At 35.9% G+C, this 17,214-nt stretch overlaps 1 protein-coding gene across 1 annotated transcript in view; it reads left to right on the top strand.

Moving 5' to 3' along the window:
• Window positions 1-17,214, top strand: part of CNTN5 (contactin 5) — a 1,793,707-nt gene that overhangs the window by 1,623,814 nt on the left and 152,679 nt on the right. The gene's annotated exons all lie outside the window — the stretch shown is intronic.

The following is a 17,214-nucleotide window of genomic DNA, read 5'->3' as shown; positions in this document are numbered from 1 at the left end:
GTTATCTGCAAAGAGCGATAACTTGGTCTCCTCCTTGCCTATTTTGATACCTTCAATTTTATTTTCTTCTCTAATTGCTACTGCTAATGTTTCTAGTACAATGTCAAATAGTAGAGGTGATAATGGGCATCCTTGTTTCACTCCTGATCTTATTGGGAATGCATCTAGTTTATCCCCATTGCAGATGATATTAGCTGATGGTTTTAGATATATACTGTTTATTGTTTTTAGGAACGACCCTTCTATTCCTATGCTTTCTAGTGTTTTTAATAGGAATGGGTTTTGTATTTTATCAAAGGCTTTTTCTGCGTCTATTGAGATAATCATGTGATTTTTGTTGGTTTGCTTGTTGATGTGGTCAATTATGTGAATGGTTTTCCTAATATTGAACCAGCCCTGCATCCCTGGTATGAATCCTACTTGATCATGGTGGATGACCCTTTTGATCACTTGCTGGAGTCTTTTTGCTAGTATCCTATTTAAGATTTTTGCATCTATATTCTTTAGGGAGATTGGTCTATAGTTTTCTTTCTCTGTTTTTGACCTGCCTGGTTTTGGAATCAGTACCATGTTTGTGTCATAAAAGGAGTTTGGTAGAACTCCCTCTTTGCTTATTATGTCAAATAGTTTCTATAGTATTGGGATTAACTGTTCTCTGAATGTTTGATAGAATTCACTGGTGAATCCATCAGGCCCTGGGGATTTTTTTTTAGGAAGTTCTTTGATGGCTTGTTGGATTTCATTTTCTGATATGGGATTATTTAAGAATTCTATTTCTTCTTCTGTTAGTCTAGGCTGTTTGTATTTTTGTATATATTCATCCATATCACCTAAATGGGTGTATTTATTGCCATATAATTGGGCAAAGTAATTTTTAATGATTGCCTTAATTTCCTCTTCATTGGAGGTGATGTCCCCCTTTTCATCTTTGATGCTGTTAATTTGCTTTTCTTCCTTCCTTTTTTAAATTAGATTGACCAGTACTTTGTCTATTTTGTTTGTTTTTTCAAAGTACCAGCTTCTTGTCTTATTTATTAAATCAATAGTTCTATCACTTTTGATTTTATTAATTTCTCCCTTAATTTTTAGGATTTCTAGTTTGGTTTTCTGCGGGGGTTTTTAATTTGATTGCTTTCGAGTTTTTTATTTGCATTTCCAATTGATTGATCTCTGCTCTCCCTAGTTTGTTAATATATGCACTCAGGGATATGAATTTACCTCTGGTTACCTCTTTGGCTGCATCCCAAAAGGTTTGAAAGGATGTCTCACCATTGTCATTTTCCTTGATGAAATTATTAATTGTTTCGATGATTTCTTCTCTAACTAAATGATTTTGGAGCATCATATTGTTTAATTTCCAATTAGTTTTTTATTTGGTTCTCCACGTACCGTTACTGATCATTATTTTTATTGCCTTGTGATCTGAAAAGGCTGCATTTATTATTTCTGCTTTTTTTGCATTTGTATACCATGTTTCTGTGACCTAGTGTATGGTCAATCTTTGTGAATGTGCCATGTGGTACTGAGAAGAAGGTGTATTCCTTTTTATCTCCATTTATTTTTCTCCATATGTCTATTAATTCTAATTTTTCTAAGATTTCATTCACTTCTTTTACCTCTTTCTTATTTATTTTTTGATTTGATTTATCTAAATTTGATAATGGTTGGTTTAAGTCTCCCACTAATATGGTTTTACTGTCTATTTCTTCCTTCAATTCTCCTAGTTTCTACATTAGAAATTTGGGTGCTATATTATTTGGTGCATACATGTTGATTAGTGATATTTCCTCATTATCTAAATTCCCTTCTAACAAAATATAATTACCTTCCCTATCCCTTTTGATCAGGTCTATTTTTGCTTTGGCTTCATCATATTTTATGATTACCACTCCTGCCTTCTTTCTGTCAGTTGAGGCCCAGAGGGTCTTACTCCATCCTTTAATTCTGTCCTTGTGGGTGTCTACCCGCCTCATGTGTGTTTCTTGAAGACAACATATGGTAGGGTTTTGGATTCTAATTCATTCTGCTATCCATCTACCTTTTATGGGTGAGTTCATCCCATTCACATTCAAAGTTATGACTGTCACTGGTGGACTCCCTGGCATTTTCATATCCTTCCCTAATTCTAACCTTTCTTCTTCAGCTCTACCTTTTAGTCCAGTGATTTACTTTAAATCAGTCCCCCTTGTCCCCTCCCTTGATATTTTTCCGCTTCTAGTCCCTCCCTTTTTGTTCCCTCCCCCTTCCCCCCTTCTTCCCTCCCTTTTTTGTGTTCCCTCCCCGCTACCCACCTTGGTTTTCCCTCCTCCCTTCCCTTGTTGGGTAAGATAGAATTCAAGATCTCAATGGATCTGGATGTTCTTCCCTCTCAGAGTTGATTTCCCTGAGAGTAAGGTTTAAGTAAAAACTCTCTTCCTCTCCTTATAGGAGTTTTCTTCCCATCCCCTTCCCGTGTGAATCTTTGTGTGAGAAAGATTATTCTATTTGGTCTTTCTTTTCCCCCTATTTACACATTACATTTTCCCCACATATTAGTATATATAGAATGATATAAATGTAGTCCTTATAGAAGAGAGTTTGAGTAAAAGAAAAAGATAACATTTTTCTCCTTTTCCCTTTCCTTCCTATTTACCTTTTCAGGTATTCCATGCTCTTTGTTTTTTGATATCGAACTTTCCACAGAACTCTTGTCTTTCCTTTGCAAAAACTTGGAAATCTTCTATTTTGTTGAATGCCCATACTTTCCCTTGGAAGTATATAGTCAGTTTTGCTGGATAGCTGATTCTTGGGTGAAGACCCCGCTCCCTTGCCTTTCTGAAAAATCATGTTCCATGCCTCACAATCATTGAGAGTGGAAACTTGCAAGGTCTTGTGTGACCCTGATTGGCATTCCTTTATATCTAAATTGTCTTTTTCTGGCTTCTTGTAGGATTTTTTCTTTTGTTTGACAGCTTTAGAATTTGGCAATTACATTCCTGGAAGTTGTCTTTTGGGGGTTTAGTGTAGAGGGTGTTCTGTGAGCTCTGTCAGTGGCTGTATTGCACCCTAGTTCTAGAATCTCTGGGCAATTTTCATTGATTATATCTTGTATTACGATGTCGAGTTTGCTGTTTATTTCTGGCTTTTCTGGAAGTCCAATTATTCTTAAATTATCTCTTCTTCCTCTATTTTCCAAGTCTGTCACCTTGTCAGTGAGATATTTTATGTTCTCTTCTAATTTCTTGGTCTTTTGGCTTTGCTTTATTAATTCTTGCTCATTGACTTCGAGTTGCCTGATTCTGACTTTTAAAGCCTGGTTTTCCTTTTCACTTTGGTCAAACTGGCTTTGTAGATGCATGAATTTCTTTTGCATTATTTCCCATTTTTCCTCCCAGAGGGCTTCCATCTTTTTGATCCTTTCAGATTCAAATTCTTCATGGGTTTGTGGAGAGTTTCCATTTCCTTTGGAAAGTTTTGGTGCATTTGCTTGTGTTTCCTCTTCTATCTCCTCTGTATTTTGTATTTTTGCTCCATAAAATGTGTCCAAAGTCACCCCCTTCTTCTTGTTTTTCTTGGAATTTGGGGGCTTTTGTGCTTCTGTGGAGTTTGCCATCTCTATCTGAGTGTGGAGGACTAGCTTTTCTTATCTCTGTCTGGTGTTCAGAGGTTTTAGCCCTAGGCAGATTGTCAATTCTATGCAGTTGTTGTTCTGTCTTCCCGGGGAAGACAGGAATTGCTGGTGTTTCCATGTTCCTGCCCTCCTCAGTTCCCTCCCGATGCCTCTCTGTTGTTTTACTTCCACAATCTGAGCCTGGCTCGGCCCTGTTTCTGTGCCTTAGCAGTCCAGGAGAGCCAGGACTCTGAGGGGGGAGGGGCCACAGCTTCCCGGGGCTCCGAGGGATTCTGATAAGATTAACTTTCTCTGGGTGGAACTCAGTATGCTTTGAGGAAGGGACCTTCCATGAGACTCAGATGGAAGGATCCAGCCAGGGGGCTGCAGGCTCCCCCCTTCTCTCTCTGTTTCCCTGCTGTCTGGGTGCCCCTGTGACTGAGTCAGGTTATTTTCAGGAAGTGGCCTTGAGAATAGCCGGCTCCTGAGGCCCTTTTGCTAGCCCTGAGGGTTACTGTTGTTTCAGATGACCCTGCTTTCTGAGAGGGGAGGGGCCGCTTCTGGAGTTCTGAGGGCTGGTGATAGGATTAACCTCAGACTGAGTATGCCCTGAGGCAGGGACCTTCAGTGAGACTCAGATGGAAGGATCTGGTCAGGGGGCTACAGGCTCCTCCTGTCTCTCTCTGTTTCCCTGCTGTCTGGGTGCCCTCTCGACCGGGTCAGGTTGTTTTCAGGAAGCGGCCTTCAGGATAGCTGGCCCTGAGGCTCTGAGGTTCCCTCTGCTGCCTCAGACTCAGAGCTATGGGTTTGGGGGATGGGTCCTGGGACCTTCCTTCTGCCTACCCCTTAGGTCCGAGTGATCTCGTGTTCTGGCTTTTGTGGGGGGTGGGGGGGGGCATACCTTTTCATCCAGGTCCAGGTCCAGGAGGAGGATTCCCGGGGTCTATGCTGTTGTTTGTTTTGAATTTCGGTGCCTTAGGAGAATATAGTTTGAGTTCGGTAGGGAAGGGTTTCTGGAGATCTGAACTTTAGCTTTCTCTAAACCGCCATCTTGGCCGGAAGTCTGCGGTTTATTTAAATAAAGATGAATTTTAATAATAAGTTTGGATTGGGAGGTATCAGGAAAGATGGAATCAGGATTTCCCTAGATTGGGTTTGAGTCTCTCTCAGCTTTTGAGCTGAGGCCAGGCCTCACAGACTAGTGGAGGGTTTCTTTTATTTCTGTCTATAATGTATCTATGTTAGTTTTCTTAAGTCCAAAATCTTTAGCAGTAGACAGCAAGAGGAAGAAAAGCTTCTGATCTTCAGAGCTGGTTGGGCCTGTCTCTTTGTGCTGATGCCCCTAAAGACTAGCCTTATAGTTCAAACTGCTCTCCTTAAATCCTTTTGTTCAATGACATGATCACAGGGATCCAAGTAGAATACACAGTTGGGAAAGAAATAGAGGTACTTCTATCCTAAGACAGGAGAGAGACTCCTTCCAGTCTGAGGGCCAGGAAAGTGAGTCTTTGAGACCAACTGTCACTCTTGCAGTCCCCTCCCCCACCAACTGTCATTTTTATCAATATCTTCTCTCTAACATTCCAACTGCTGCTTGTTCCACCTGAGTGACAGAAAGTACAAAACTTGCTTCAGTTTTTCTTTCCACAGTTTACAGATACACTGAGGATGTGTTTATTCCAATCGAAGTGCAAAATGACTGAGATAATTATTGAGATAACCAAGTCCAAGAAATATTTTATCAGAGACATTTAGATACCATAGTCAAAATGAGGCTATTTGCCCCAATTTCTTTCAACTTTTGTATTTTGAAGTAGCATATCAATACTAGTCCTGGTCCAAACCTCTATCCCTTCATGAAACTTCTCACTACAGCAATCAGCAATGAGCTTTCCCTCTCTGAATTCCCATAACACATATAAATCTTTAAGATGTAATTTCTTACATGGTTATTTGTTCTCTGCTTATTTCCCTTATCTGGAAACCCAACTATAAAATCCTTAAGGATCCAGATGATTTCATTTCATTTGGGAACTTCTCAATTCTTAGCACAGCATCAGGCATACAGATTTATATTGTTTTAGAACTGAATGAAGCCATTATTTTGGTCTTGCCCAACATATCTGTAAGTGACTAAATTGAAGTATGGAGACTAAGTCCATATGCCAGAAACTAGCTCATGTCTGAGCTATATTTAAGATCAAATATCTAAAGCTCAAGAACCTAAAAAATGATCTGGCTCAGGCCCCTCTTTGCTTTTACTAGTATTTAATAAATAGATAATAAGGAATTTAAAAGTAAGTACTTAATAAGTGCTATTTATTGAATTACTAGAGAAATTATGTGAGTAAAATAAATGAACAAAATTAAAAATAAAGTAATATAATGTAGGTTGTTTCATCAGCATTATAGACCTTAGCTAGTCATGTCTTCTAACTCAATCCACACACTTTAAAGGGAGAGAAAAAAAAAGCCATTCCTTCTAGGAAATGAGAAAGCTCTTCTTTAGGTGGAATTGCTGTGACCTTGTTAGTACTGGTGTCATGATAATCCATTCATAGCTTCTGTAGGAATTAGATTTAATGTTAATTAATAAATGACAGAAAAAGGAGAGAATTCATAGATTTTCAAGTAGAAATAAATTTTCAGATTTTTAATCATACCCCCCCCCCTTTTTTAGGATCTTCTTTGAAAAAAAACACTGACTGGTCCTATGTCCAAAAGGTGAAATGATATCACTGATCAGATCATTATGAGACGTTGAAGGATAAATGAAACAATACTATCTCAATTAGATTTGGGACCAAAATGTTGCCAAACTGGAATGTACCCCAAATCACAAAATCTCCTGCTTTTAGAATAATATAAATAGGAAAGGTTAGACTCTCAGTTTAGTAATTACAGGAACTGCTTGCTTAGCTTTATTTAAGTAAAGATTAATTTTTCTTTGTTGATGAAATCAATTTCTCATTAGTACTAAGCTAAATGCTTTTAGGGGGAAAATGAAAAATAAATGTATTTGGTACAGATATTACTATAGGTTGAAACCTATATTGAAACACTAAGAATAATGAAAATAGAAATATACCTTAAGTAGACAGGCTTAATCTGGCACAGGAGAGAGTTTTCCAGTGTTGTGTGGTTTAAGATCATAACTGAGGCTTCTGATTATAACTTAGGATTGTCAGATAATTTTTCCTAAGACTTTTTAGGCTAATAGAGTTCTTACCCCAGTAGCTGATGTCTTTGGGTTCATAAAATTCTAAACCTCATCTGCTTCTAAATTTTGTATGCCAAATTTGTTCCTTTGATCAATCCTTCTATTTTTTAGCCAAAGCCAAAACATGTTGTTAATTACTGCTTTCTAGTGTAAAGATGTAGAATTTATAGAACCCCATTCCTTCTAACATTTTTTTATTATTTCCTTTAAGATTTTTGATATTTTGTTCCTCCATATGAATTTTGTGATTATTATTTTTCTTCTTCTATAAAACATTCTTTTGGTAGATCCCATTAGTATGGCACTGAATAGGTAAATTAATTTAAGTATTATACTGATTATTATATTGGCTTAGCCTAGCCATGAGCATATAATATTTCTAAATAAAAATTTGGTTTTAAAAATTCAGGATTGTCAACACTAGGGCTTTTTTTTTCTCTCTGAAGGTAATGAAGGCACATGCTCTATAACATATTAATTATCTATTCAATTACACAATGAGTCTCATTACTTAGCTTTTATTTTTTAAAAATTCCTATTATTTCCTACAGTGAAATCCTATACTATAAGATATAAAGATGATCCAGGATCCTAAAAGGACTGATAAACAAGAAATCACCAACTTTTGCAATCACTATCAAAAGAGATAGTCTTTGAATATGGAAATGGGAATGAGCTATGCTCCATAGAGTAGCCAAGGATTACTGCAGCTCATGACTAGGTTTTCTATTAACTGTTACATTTATGTAGAAATTATACAAAGGCATGTTTTAATTATTCTTTTTCAGTCATTTTCAGTTGTATCTGACTCTTCCTGTCCCCATTTAGGATTTTCTTGGCAAAGATTCTAAAGTGGTTTACCATTTCCTTCTTTTTTGATAGATGGGAAACTGAGGCAAATGGGGTTAAGTGAATAGCCCAGAGTCACTTAGCAAGTAAGTATCTGAGGTCAGATTTCAACTCAGGAAGATGAATGGAGTCTTCCTGATTCCAAGAACAGCACTCTATATACTGTGCCACTTAGCTGTCTAGTTCAAATGGTTTTAATGTGGATCACGTCATAGAATCACAGAATTTCAGATTTTGAAGGAATCTGATAAGGCCAAGCTAGATCTAAAAAAGAATCCTTTCTATAAATACTTATAAGGAGTAATATTCTAGCCTTTGTTCAAAGACTTAAAATGAAGGGAAAGCCCCTTCTTCCTCAGGCTGACCTTTTTACTTTTGTGTATTTCTAATTATTAGGAAACATTTTTTTCCCCAATGACCTAGAGGGAACAATGGTTCAACTTATTATTTTATAGTATAAAAAACTGAAGTCCAGAGAAGTCTCTTGACTTCCCTGAAGTTATGTAGAAAGTATCACGGCTAGTATTTGAACACAGGTCTTTTCCACTATGATACAGTGCTCCTAGAGTTGCTTCTCAGAACCAATCAAAACAAATCTAATTCTTGTACCATATAACATCTATTCAGATACTTGAAGATAGTTTTCATGTTCTCCCTTTTCTCCAGGCCAAACAGCCACAATTCCTTCAAATGATTGCCATACTGGGGGACCCCAAAGTTTGTGTTTATTTGGGATCTAGCAACCCCAAGTTTAGTTAGCTTGAAAGATGGAGACCCCAATTTTGACCTTTTGTCCTTTGAGAGTTTGCCTCTAGGGAGGTCACAGATTCTGCCTGAATAATGTTTCAGACTGAATAATGGATCCTAAGGAGAAGGATAATCCCAGTTAGAGGGGGCTAAGCAAATGCTGAGTACTCTTTTTGTCTTAGGGAGTTTGTATCAGAGACCTTCCCAAGAAGACCCAGACTTGGGCAGGGACCATCCTTTTAGTGTCCATTTTAAGTAGTCTATTCCCTGATACTCTAGCCTCTGGCTATGGTTCCTTTCTCAAGCCTGTCAGTGTAGTTTGAACACTCTCGTTTCTTTTTAGCCATGGTAATGCCAATCAATCGTATTTCCTTGTCCCTTGGTTCCCCAAAAGATATGTAAGTTCCCCAAATTATTTTGTCCTTTGGAGCTGTCATCTAGTGCAGTGTCGCTCCTAGGAATAATGTCCTCTGAGCCCCACGGTATAGACCCTGTGAAAATTTTGATGCTGGGCTCTAAACAAGGCTGGATATTTGGACTTATCCCTTTCCTGACTGAAGACTTGGTTTTTCTGATTACTTTAGTAATTCTGTGTTTTTCCAAGTTAACCAAACTTCCAGCCCAGCATCCCACTTCAAAGCTTTCAGCCAACCATTCACACTGAACTACACTATCCTCACTCTTACTTCCAGTAGAGATACTGCTTCCCTTACACACACACACACAAACACACACACACACACACACACACACACACACACACACACACACACACACCAAAAAACAAACAAACAAACAAACAAACAAACAAACAAAAACTAGCCAAGTAAGGATCTTGCAGTCAGGTTGAACTGTACTCCATTTTGGCCAACTTACCTTGGGAGCAGATTTGGTTGATCTTCAACACTCTTTCAAATACTCGCAGGTACCTGGTCCGTATTTATGGACATGAATTCAGCAGTGGTCCCAATTGGGGGGGGGGTCTCTGGGACATTCAAGAAACTGCAACTGCCCATTTGGTCCTGATTAAAGAGAGGTTCATTGCTGAGAGTCTTAACCCAGCCTCCCCACCAAACTGACTCCTGCCTGAACACAATGGGTTCTTGTGTGTACCTTACATCTGGTGGTCAGCTGGCACGAGGCTTAGGCAGCCATAACTTTGGCTCCTACCTGACTCGCCATTCGTTAACTTGGAAATAACACAGATTATAACTTTTCTTCCTAAATTGTGGTACCCATAATTTAGCACAACATTCCTAAAATGGCATAAAAGAGAAATCAGCACCTCCTTATTTCTAGAAAATTGGCAACCAATTGACACAATGGATAGTGAACTGACTAGAGATAGGAAGATCTGAGTTAAAGTCTACCTTCAAATATTTAATCAGGTCAGACACCTAACCTCCACCTGCCTCAGTCGCCTCCACTGTAAAAGGGGAATAATATTATTACCTACCCATAAGGATTGTTGTGAAGATCAAATGAGATCATATTTGTAAAAAACTTAGTATATGTCTGGCATAGATTTCTTTCTTCCCTATGCTTATTTTGATTTAGCCCCAGATTATTTTATCCTTTTTTATTCACATGACTTTGCAAACTTACATTGTTATAGTCTATTATAAAGCTTACAGTATTTTAAATGATGCTTTCCCGATTTATATTTACAAAACTGTTTTTTTTAAAGAACCCAAGTGAACAATTTAAACTATATTTCTATTAAATTTCATCTTATTAAACTCAGCCCAAAGTTTTCACCTACTATGATCTTCAAGGATGCTGATTCAGGCATTCAGTACAATAGCTATCCCTCCTAGCTTTGCATTTTCTGTAAATTTGATAAGTATTCCTTCTATGTCTTATCCAAGGCAATCATAAACATGTAAGGTACCAGAAACACAAGATCCCTAGTGAGCTCCACCGAGATCTCCTTACAAGTTGGTATCAATTAGCATTCTTTGAATCTGGCCATTCAAGGAGTGCCTACATGGACAAAATGATGAATCCTTAAGTAATTGAAACCCAAGATATAAAAGATCAAAGTAATCTTCAGAAGTTCTTAGAGAATGACTAAAGTACATCTGATACGTAGTAGAATGCCTCAGGGATATGTTCTTCAACTTGTGTTGTTCACCCAAAATTTCTAACGTTGACTTGGATAAAAAAAAAATAGATCACAATTCTCATCCAGTTTGCAGATAACTCAAAATTGATAATGCAGTATTTAGATGTTTAAAGGGCTGTCATATAGAAGCAGGAAAAGCACTGTTTGTGAGGAAAGAATTAAGACAGGTTTTCCTAGAGAAACTACAATTTTTTTCCTAGGAAACTAATAAAGAAGCTTCTAATAATTAGAGTCATTTAAAAAGTTTGATTTGATGTTTAAGAAAAGACTGGATGAATATCACAAATGGGGAAATAGCCTATGAATTAGTAGGTGGATTTGAGTTCTAGTTCTGCTATTACTTGCATAACCTCTCTGGATCTTAGTTTCCTTTCAGTTGAATAAGGATTGGTGATGAAATCAGGGATCTAAAAGTCACCACAAATTAGCTTTGGGCTATGAGCAGTTTTATAAATCATGTTATGCAAGCTTTGGTCCCTATGTTCAAGTAAAAATAGGATTAAGTCTTGCATAATGACATAGAAATAGAAACAGTAGTTTAAACAAACATGCAATGCTACCTTGAGAGCACTCTTCTATAAGTTTGCTGAGGTCACTTCCAGTGCTATAATTCATGATCTCTCAGGTACATGAGAATCATCAAATTATAGAAATTATATAGATCAATATCTCACTTTATAAATAAAAAACTGGGATGCAGGGAAGTCAAGATACTCACTTGGGTAAAATGACAAAGATAGTAAAAGTGGCAAAATGAACACCCAAATACAAAGAAAGATCACTATAGAAGGAGCATGGTGTAGTAAGTCAATAAACACTTATTAAGTACCAATTATGTGCCAGACAAAATAGAAACAGCACAAATTTGGCTTCAGAGGATCTGAGTTTGAGCTGCTGGTACACAATAACTAATTCTGCTCGTTTTTAAACCAGGTCTTAACTCGTATTCCCATCTTCTTTCATGGTGATCTAGTTGAAAGAGAGCTGGGCTTTTAGTTAGAGCAAGTACAAACCTCTAGCACTGTCTTACTGTGTGACCATAGACAAATCAGTAAAACTCTATCTCAACTAACTCATTTATAAAATGGAGGTAATATCTGTCATACCTATCTCACAGTATGACAGGAAATACTGAAATACAATCCTAACTAAAGTCAAGTCCAGAACTCTAACAACTCTGTCATGTTGTCTCTAGCAAAGCAGGGTGCAAGAAAAGTTCTAGAATTTGTGTTGGAGACAGGAAGATTCAAGTAACATCTCATGTGTGGGTGAGATCCAGGACAAGTCCTTCAATCACTCTGGACCTCAGTTTCAGTTGACTCCTCTCATCTGGACCTGTTTTTGCCACCTTTGTGTCCTCAGTATTCATCACAATGCCTGGTAGTAGGAGCTTAATAGATAATTATTAATTGACTAATATTGAGGTTTTACACCATAATCTTTAAGATTGTTTCTAATTCTAAATCTGTGCTTCCCTATCACATAGTTTACATCTCTTTCTGTATTTTCTGCCACACTATAAATCTTTGGCTAATAGCCTCCTGAAATCCAATCATCCAGTACATATGCCATTTCCTTGGTCTGCCTATTTTGTCCTGATAAAAATAATAGCATTAGTAGAGTAAAATCTATTCTTCATGAGATCATTGGGATTCTTAATCATCTCTTATCTAAGCATTCATGGACTCTCTTTTTAAATAATATATCCTAATCTTTGGACTAGAAATCTAAATCTCATTTGAATATTCCATCTGTTTTCCAGTTTTTCCCTTTCCAAATCTGTCTGCTCTTCTTAAGTTGCTGCTTTGTATGGCGGTGGTGATGGAACTATCAACCTGTGCCGCTAAAGCCATTGGTTACTTTCCTCAAGCTATATATTCCATAACAATGCTTCATTGGTTTGTATTAGTGATATAATTTGTCTTTTTGAAGAAGTTTGTAGCAGTTGATAGGGTTAACAAGACTTTGTAAGCTCTCTAGTATGTCGTAGGCATACACCCTCAGAAAGTCAGTATGTCTTCAGAGGCAGTGTATGAAAGAACACATACACATAGCATTGACTCATCAAATAGTATGACATCATTTCTTCCTCTGAGCAGTTATGGATTTAGTTTTTAAGATAGTTATTATGGATGCCCAATACATATTGATTTTTTACCTTGATATTACTGAGAAAATTCATGTGTGAATAGGGTTTTGTTGTTGTTTAATTGTCTAACGTTAATTATTTTTTGCTATGAAAACTTTTTAACAAAGCAGATCATATTCATTATTTAATTCAATAACATTAAATAACCATTGAATTACTATTTTTCTGTTAAGATTTTAATAAATTGAATGATTTTTTAAAAATCCCTCATAAGAATTTTTAAATTTCTGAAATGGGTGATAGGTTTTCAGTTAGTGGACACTACCATCTGACAGATAAAAAATATAGCCATGTTGAAAGTTCTTAATCACATGAGTGGGTTGGTAGCCTAAAGTACAGAGGTGTTCATAAACCATCTTTAAAAGGCAATATAATGTGTTGCTTCCTGTCAGTAAGGTAGACCTTGTCTTAAATCAAAATATGAAATATTGTCAGTTTCTAAAACTCAATTATTTCTTGTCAGTGAACTTTTAAACCAGCCTTCTAAACCAGATGCATGTTTATTAATCAAAAAATTTCGACTATCTTGAGAAATTCTGATAATACTGTTGCCTAATAATCTTTAGAATTCTCATAATAGAGGATTACTTAAACAGGGGTCCATGGATTTTAAATACATATATGTAAATATCAATATTTACATATATGTGTGTATAACTATTTCAGTAGTAACATAACTATATTTCAAAATATTATTATTACGACCTCTGTATTTTACCTTATGTATTTTAAAACATTGCATTTTCAAATTGATTCATTTTGTAACCTATGTATTTTATTTTATGGACTCAAAGACATTATAAGTGAGGGTCCATAGCCTTTAATAGACTGCCAAAGGGGTTCGTGACACAAAAAAAGGTTAAGAACCCTTCTATAAGAGCAATCATTTTGCTCAAGATAGTACATAATACCTACTCGAATGTTTTTCTTTTGGTATGGTATATCTCATACAACAATTTATATTACTATAAGAATCTCAAAATACTCAAATCTGAGTTAAAAAGAATCTTAGAAACTTCTTAATATAATACATACCTAAAAAGTAGAACTCTTTGCAACCTCAACTAGGAGCAAATACCTGAAAAAAATAAAGTATTTACAATTATTTTATATTTGTTTTCTAATTTTGTTTTCATAATTATAAGCAAAATACCATTTTCTCTCTAGCATTTAATAAATAATATAAAAGAATATTATAAGTAATATATAAAATTGGGAAGGAGGACAGGTAGGAGGTGCAGTGAATAAAGTGTGAGTCCTAGAGTTAGGAAGACTCATCATCCTAAATCCAATCTCAGGAAGTTGTATGACCTTGGGCAAATCACTTGACCCCTCAGTTTCCTCATCTGTCAAATGAGCTAGAGAAGAAATGGCAAACCACTCTAATAACTCTGACAAAAATAAAAAAAAAGCCTAAATGAGGTCACAAAGAATCAGTCGCACAACTGAAAAATGACTGAACAATAACAAAAAATCATATTTCCCTTGGGAATCATAACACATTTTTGTTATTAAAAAGGATCAAAGAATAAAACATGACGGCTACCATTACCAATATAAAGAATAAATGCCTAGCCCTTATAGATATCAAGATGTAGAGTGTGCTGTCTCACTCAAAGAAGCATGTGGTAGTTTTCTCCCTCAGAAAAATCTGTCTTTGAATAAAGTTTTAATGACCATGTGTTTATGAGGTGGTAGAAGAGATTCTTATGAACTAATGAATGAAATAAAAGAATGAATAAAAGAGCATCTATCAAGTGCCTACTATGAACCAAACATTGTATTAAGCCCTGGAAGTATAAACACAAATTTCCTGAAAATAGCCACCTTTAAAGAGATTACATTCTAACAGAGAGATGCAACATAAACTGGGTAGTGGTGGTTAGAGAAAGATACTTTGTCCAGAAGTTATAATGACAGGATAGTAAAGAGAGTCATAAGGAAGTATATTTGCACAGCCTTTCCTGGAAAATTAGCAGAGCTCATTTGATCATGATTCCAAACAGAGGCATGAGAGTTTGGGGGGTGAAATAATGTGACAGGGGTCTAACAGGTCAGTTAGAGATGCTGTTGAGAAGATAGGAAGTATAGAGTAAAGGGAATCATGGTTGTGATCTTTCTGAAATATCAGGTATGGGATAATCTACCAGTCAGAACAATGAATATGGATTTAAAAAAATGAAGTTCTTGACAAATCTGAGATTCTCTGATTTGATTGAAATACTTGATTAAAATTTAATACTCAAATTATGAGACTGGAGAATATTATAGGAAAGTTTTTTTTTTTCCTTTCCATATATCTTATGTGGTATGATATAGGGATTAGTACTTGAGAAGCAAATCCAGGATAATTTTCAAACAACTGATTGGCATTGGGATCGGACAAGGGATGGGTAGGGGATGAAGAGTAAAGAAAGAAGAAAATATAAGGAAGCAGAAGAGGGAGGATAAATGAGCTGATCTGAAGAGAACTGATGAGAAATTCTGTCTATATTCCAGGGCTATAGAGACACTGGAACAGAGGCACAAAAGATAGGGGTTGTTCATTGTTTTGGGAATGCTTGAACTCCCACAATGAAAAGAAGGCATTTTGGTCATAAAGTATTTAGAATATTGGAGCTGGATAGTCAGCAAAACCTGAATTCAAACCAAATTTCAGACACATACTAACTGTATGACCCAAGGCAAGTCATTTAACTTCTTTGAGCTTCAGTTTCCCTTTTTATAAAATGGAGACAATCATAGAACCTACTTCAAAGAAATATTGTGAGTAGAGAATGAAGTAACACACTTAAAATGCTACATAAATCCTAGCTATTATTGTTGTTAACTATTAGGTAAAAGTACATAGATTCACCTGTGCATACATTTGCATTAGTTGCCACTTCGGATGTCATTGTGAATCAAATGGTTAAAATAAAAGCTATAAAATATGATTTGTGTTGATATGAAAATCACAAAAAAAAACCTAATCTGCTTTCTGTAGGGACCTGATAAGTACTGAACTGGCAGAAATAAATATTACTTTTAAAAATTATTTATCATAAACCTAAAAGTAAACATCAGTACAAATAACTGAATTGCTTTGCTACCATTTACATTTAAATAAATGAATTTCAGTGTAGAAAAATGTCATAATTTTTAGTAGCTTCCTCCAAGGTTCCATCAGAATTCTTCAGTTATCCATTCATTCTTATTCATTTTTCTTATTATATGGTCATAATTCATATGCACTATGGACTTTTTTGACTTTATTTTTTTATAAAATCCTTTACATATTTCTTTATATTCTTCACATAAGCCAATCATAATTTCATGATGGTATTTTATTACCTTAATTTACAACACTAAACATTCTCCTTTTATTAGATAAAATTATTTCCCTAAGTTCTTAAATCCTAAATTTCTAAGGATGTCTCTAGAATATGCAATATTAGCATCAGCTTTGGAAAAAGGACATTTTTCACCATTTTTACTGTGGAGTGGGAATAATTACAGAAAATAAGGCAACAACTTGACTTCAGAAATAGGCCTTGCAGGATGATGACATTCCACCTGCTCCTAATTAGGAGAATTCCTTGGAAATTCTTAGAAAAGAATAATTCCCAAAGCCCAGGCTACTGTGAGGAATAATTGCCATTTATGAATTTCTTCTTTGAATTTCATAGTAACTCTGTGAGGTAATTACTATAGTTGTTATTATTCTTTTTTTTATCAATGAAGAAACTGGGTCTCAGAGAGGTTAATTGATTTGACTGTGGTCTCACAGCTAGCAAATGCCCAAGGTAAGATTTGAATCTGCTTCTTCCTGTCTTTTAGTTCCAGAACTATAGCCACTCTACAATATTGCCTCTTTTGGGAACTATAGTCTGGTATACAGTATAGGGTGGTATACGGGCTTCAGATAAATTTTTATTTTCAAAAAAGTGGAAAGAACTGCTGTCTGAACTAGTTTGCCATAATGATGAAAACACTTGGTTTGGAGTCAGGAACATTTGAGTTCAAGTCCCATGTCTAACACTTCCTTTGCCGAATGACTCCAGGGCAATCCCTGAACTTGAACCTCTCTGAAACTCAATTTGTTCATCCTTAAAATGAAAAATATAATAGCATCTACCACATATGCCACCTAAAGTTGATTTGAGGTTCAAACCAGATATATATTCCAAATACATGACCAACTTTAAATCTTAAGTAAGTGTTGCTTTATTATTATTTGTTAGGTACTATTTGTTAAGACTCCCTCCACCTTTCATTCACTCAACTTCCAATCAATTGTCAGACTTCCCAAAGACCAATAAAGATGATGATCCCTTTAGAAATCTTTAATAATACATTAATTTTTCACCTTCATCTAGGACTTAAGGTCATCTTTTAATAAACATCTTGTGAAAGTCCAAATTCAAACCCTGAAGATCAAGTTCTTAAGGGAAAAAATTGCCGAGTGAGCAACCAAAGTTGCAGATCTCATTTTCATCCCTTTGTTGCACAGTTTGCACTGCAGAGCAACTGCCATAAATCATCTTTTGGCTGTA

Source organism: Monodelphis domestica, chromosome 4 (assembly GCF_027887165.1).
Source record: "Monodelphis domestica isolate mMonDom1 chromosome 4, mMonDom1.pri, whole genome shotgun sequence".
In the NCBI taxonomy this organism is placed as follows: Eukaryota; Metazoa; Chordata; class Mammalia; order Didelphimorphia; family Didelphidae; genus Monodelphis; species Monodelphis domestica.
Note: the sequence above shows the minus strand (reverse complement) of the source record. Positions and strands in the feature narration are given on the sequence as shown.